General features: G+C 39.5%; 1 pseudogene across 1 annotated transcript; it reads left to right on the top strand.

The window, feature by feature from the left end:
• The first annotated feature begins 1,107 nt into the window (after nucleotides 1-1,107).
• On the top strand, nucleotides 1,108-1,987 carry LOC311181511 (heterogeneous nuclear ribonucleoprotein A1-like; annotated as a pseudogene). The gene has a single exon. The product of its transcript is annotated as a heterogeneous nuclear ribonucleoprotein A1-like (transcript).
• Nucleotides 1,988-5,184: the final 3,197 nt, after the last annotated feature.

The raw sequence follows: 5,184 nt of genomic DNA, 5'->3' as shown, positions 1-5,184 counted from the left end.
ACTTGCACCTCTCATGGGAAGTGATTTTGCTTTAGTGCTTCAGTGGAAGGAATGTGTTCCTCTCTACCAGGCAGGAACTCCTCTCAACAGGTCATATAAGGGAGTGGTAGCTTTGGTTCTAAGGAAGTGTCTTGCCACAAGAATGCACTTTCCAAATTGCCTTTATGTTGTTGTTTCTGAATAAATCTATTTTGTTGGTAAAGTAACTAATTGCTTTTTGTTTGAGGTCAACACATACGTAGATACTCAGTTTGCCTGGATTTTTATATGGTGTGAGTTAAGTTCCAATTTTATCTTTAACATATGAATAAGCATTTTTCCATTTCTATCTGTTGAAGCCTCCTCCTTTTCATCTCTATCATATAACAGAGTTCTGCACATACATGATGCGTGTTGGGGCTTTTATTCTCTCCTGCTATCTATCTCTGCCAATGTCACAATGTCTTAATCATTTAGTCATAATATTTGGGGAGCAAACTTTTCTCTTTACTTTTCTACTTTAGACGTGTCCAGCCTATAATTAAGCCTTTATTCTTCCATATACATAATCTTGACAAATTCAAAATAATCTTTCTTAGAATGTTGGAATTCATAAAATGTTGAATCCACAGTTCATTTTGAAGAAACATATATGAATAAAAATGAAAGAGTGAGGACATGAATTAAATTTCCAGGTCATAATATCTAATAAAAGAGCAACAAAGAAACCCAAAAGAAAGCAGGGAGAAAATAATAAAAATAAAAACAGAAATTAATGAGCTCAAGAATAGAAAAAAGACTAGAGCTAATTAAAAAATTAAAGTTTTGGTTTTTTAATAATAAAATAAACTACTAAGTAGTATAATAAGGAATAAAGAGACATATAACAAATAGGACACATAGACAAAATATGAAAGTATAGTAGTGAAGTAATTGAGACAAAAGAAACTTTAAAAAGCAAAAGACGCTACTTTGCAAACTTCTATATATACTTTGCAAACTTCTATATATATTTCAAATATATGTATTAGATTAAATTGACAGTTTCTGTGGGAAATACAATTTACAAAAGTGACCCAAATATAGATTAAAAACTTAAACATAAAAGGGTCCCCTTTCATTGCCATCATGTCTAAGTCAGAGTCCCTTAAAGAGCCCCTACAGCTGCAGAAGCTCTTCATTGGAGTTAACCTTGAAACAACCAATGAGTGTCTGAGAAGCCATTTTGAGTGACGGGGGACACACAGACTGTGTGGTATGAGCGATCCAAACACCAAGCAATCTAGAGGCTTTGGATTTGTCACTTATACCACAGTGGAAGAGGTGGATGCAGCCATAAATACCAGGCCACACAAGGTGGATGGACAAATTGTGGAACCAAAAAGTGCTGTGTCACGAGAAGATTCTCAAAGACCCGGTGCCCACTCCACTGTGAAAAATATTTTTGATGGTAGCATTGAAGAGGACACTGAAGAACCACTGATAACATTTTGAACAGTATGGGAAAATGGAAGTGATTGGAATCATGACTGATGGAGACAGTGGCAACAAGAGATGCTTTGCTTTTGTGACCTTTGATGACCACGATTCTGTAGACAAGACTGTCATTCAAAAATACCATACTGTGAATGGCCACCACTATGAAGTAAGGATAGCCCTACCTAAGCAAGAGACGGTCAGTGGTTCATCCAACTAAAGGGGTCAAAGTGGTTCTGGAAACATTGTGGTGGTCATGTAAGTGGTTTTGATGGGAACTCAAAATGTCCTCCATGGTGATGGAGGAAACTAAAGTGGTTGAGGTGGCTTTGGTGGCAGCCAAAGTGGTGGTAGACTTAGTGGTCGCAGGGATGGTTTTAATGGATTTGGTAATGGTGGAAGTACATTTGGAGGTGACGAAGTCGACAATGATTTGGCAATTACAGCAATCAATCTTCAAACTTGGGGCCCATGAAAGAAGGAAACTGGCGGCAGAAGCTCTGCTAGAGGCCATTACTACTCCAAATCATGAAACCGAGGTGGCTATGGTGGTTCCAATAGCAGCATAGCTATGGCCATGACAGAAGGTTTTAATTAACTGCCAGAAAACAAAGCTTAGCAGGAGAAGAGAGTGAGAGAAATGACAGGGAACAACAGATTACAACAAATTTGTGAACTCAGACAAGTGCAGAGGTGTGAGGGCCTCGCTGCTACAGAGAAGACATGTTTTAGACAATACTCACATGTATGAGCAAAAAACTCAGCGGTTGTATTTGTGACTAATTGTATAACAGGTTATTTTAGTCTGTTCTATGGAAAGTATAAAGCATTCCAAACGAAGTGTTTTAATGTAGTTTTTTTTGCACCCATGTTGTTGATTGCTAAATGTAATAGTCTGATCATGATGCTGAGTAAATGTGTCCTTTTTTTAATGTGCTATGTGTAAAGCTACTCTACTCTGAAGTCATCTTGGTAAACTATCTCATTAGTGTAACATTAGAATTCCTTCAAGGTGGTGCCAGTTCCCATCTGAAATTTATTTGTAACCTACTTGGGTCGAGAAGCTTTAAGATTTTTGCTTTACCTTTGATTTCAGCAGTTTAGTAAATTACATCTATACATTTTTAATCATTTGAAATTCTCTGTGTTCTTGAGCCTATGATTTCATAGTTTTCATTATTTTTGGAAAATGTGTAATCATTACATCTTTAACTATTCCTTAAGCTCTGTTATCACTTTCCTTTGGAGATTTCATTTATATGGATGTTATACTGTTTGAGATTGTACCAACAGCTCTTGGATGTTCTGTTTTGCCATTGTTTTTCCACCCCTTTTTTTGTGTTTCAATTTGAATAATTTTTATTGCCTTACCTTCAAATTAACCAATCATTTTTAGGATGTATTCATTCTACAGATGAATTCAGGTTTTTAAAAATAATGAATAAAGTACTGGAGTAAGTAAAAGTATGCTTCTTATTTCTAGTATTCCCATTTGGCTTTTTCTTACTGTTTCCATCTGTTAATTTTAACACTGGGTTCTCAGCACAGCAACTATTTTATGTGGAGACACACATGCTCCTTTCGTTCTATGTTCCCTTATGTCCTTCATCAGGAAAGTAGTTTCCTCTACCCCCTTACTTCTGGGTCTGCATGGGTTGACCTCATTCCTCTTTATTTATTTTGTTTTTTTAAGGATTTATTTATTTATGCATACAAGAACTGGGGTACAGGCCAGAGGTGCGGGCAGTGAGAGGATTCACCAGAGACAGAGTGAGAAACAGAACAGGCAGACTGACTGAAATACACTGCTGAGGGGAGCAGCGGGCGAGACAGGAGAGATCTGCTGCACCATGTGGGTAGCTCCGTGGCTGGGGATTGAACTCGTGTTGCAGTGGCTGCAGATAGCTTCATAGTGCTGCATCTTAACCCCTTGCGCCACCAGGGAGGCCCCAGCACATTCCTTTTTAAAAGGCTAGAGATCCTAGCTGCAGTCAGGTGGCCTTCTCCATAGAGCTATTCCTACCAGACTCCAGTGAGACTTCTTTCCCCTTACACTTTCAAATCAAGAAGGGCAAGACTTCCCTGTTCTGACACTTGGCAGATACTTAAATGCTTGTTGAATTAATTAAAGTATCTGGAACATAAATGTTGGGGGAATGGAGGAGACAAGCATAAAACTGGGAGTTAAATTAGGGTCAACTGGTAAAAGCCCTCGAATATCTCAGAGCTGACAGGTAGCATGCTGAATTGTCTAAACAAAAGTAACCAAATGAATCTGAGACCAAAGTCAAGTGCTGTAGGTGGGTGTTATGCAGAGGACTCTAGGCGTAGCTGTGAGCTGATCTACCACCTCTATGGACAAAGTTCTGCCTGGTCTGCCATCTTGGTAGCCTCTCACCTTCAGCAAAAGATGAAGGAAACTTTTTTGAGAATTTGACCCTAATAGCCCAGGATTTCTGTCTGTGCTACTGACTGTGCTGGGCATGGAAGAAAGATGTGGACAAGTGCCTACTCCTCATTCCCCAAGTGACCTCAGTTTCTACATCTGTAGAAAGAGATGGGGTTAGGAAAAAGAACTAACATTAAGGATTACTATGAGTTGCTCTTTATATCAATACTTACTAAAAAGCTAGTATTTTTGAGTGTCTGCTATGAAGGAGGCGAGTTATGTGATTACTTCCATTAATTCTCAAAGCAACCCTATGAGTAGGTGCTAATAATATCACTAACTTACATACGTAAACTGAACTCTCAGTACTCACAACCCTGCAATGTAGCTGTTGGTCCCATCACAGCTCTGAGAGGTGCACTGACCTACCTGAGACCTCCCAGTCCATAGGAGCCAGAATTAAGTTTCAGTTTGGGTCTTTCTTATTCCAGAACTTTCTTTCCCCAGCATCATACATGACTATAACTGGTTTCCTTTGGTGACCACAATGTGAAATCTTCAAGATCAGGAATCCTGTGTCCACAGAATGAGACAGAGTGTGGAACAGAGAATATGAGATGATGCATCTTTCATCTCTTTTGATGAAATTTCAGAAGACAGGAAAAGGGTAGAGGGAAAAGGAGAGTAGAGGGAATGAGGAGAGCCAGCAAGGACAAGTTGTGAGGAGGCACTCCCTCTGGTGGCCATTCTGAGACTCTCTGGGCAGAATGGCCTAGATTTCTAAGTCAGTGCTGGCAGCAGCTGGAGAGAATCCTGGCTTCTGTGAGAGGGACTCCCAGAGGGGGTTAGGGGATCTCTTTCTGCTGCCTTTGGCTGAAGAAGGGCTAACTCTGTCCCTCTCCTGACTTTGTCAGAATGGAGAATTCTGAGCCCTCCTTGGGCTGTATGGTCTATTGAGGCCCTGCCCTTGTGTCCAGTGCTTTACAACACATCCTCTAAGGAGGAATTATTATCTAATTGACAGAGGAGGAAACAAACTCAGAGGTGTTAAATGGTTTTCTCCAGCTCACGACACTAATAAGAACATTTTTATTTGTTTGGCTTTTGGTTTGGTTTTGTTTGTTTTTAGACCCCTTTGAACTCACCTAAGTCCTGGCCCTCTCCTCTCTTCATTCACACACTCTCTCAGGATTACTGGCTTGTGACATAGTTGTTAAAATTAATGAATAATTTGATATTTTTTATTGAGGTAATGATGTTTTACCGTGCTGTCTATGATTTAGGGAAATAAGCTCACACCTCCTCAGATGTATGTTACCCCACCACACCCATCACCAAAG

Source organism: Talpa europaea (assembly GCF_964194135.1).
Source record: "Talpa europaea genome assembly, chromosome: 1".
In the NCBI taxonomy this organism is placed as follows: Eukaryota; Metazoa; Chordata; class Mammalia; order Eulipotyphla; family Talpidae; genus Talpa; species Talpa europaea.
The sequence above is the reverse complement of the archived record's forward strand: the minus strand, read 5'-3'. Positions and strand labels throughout refer to the sequence as shown.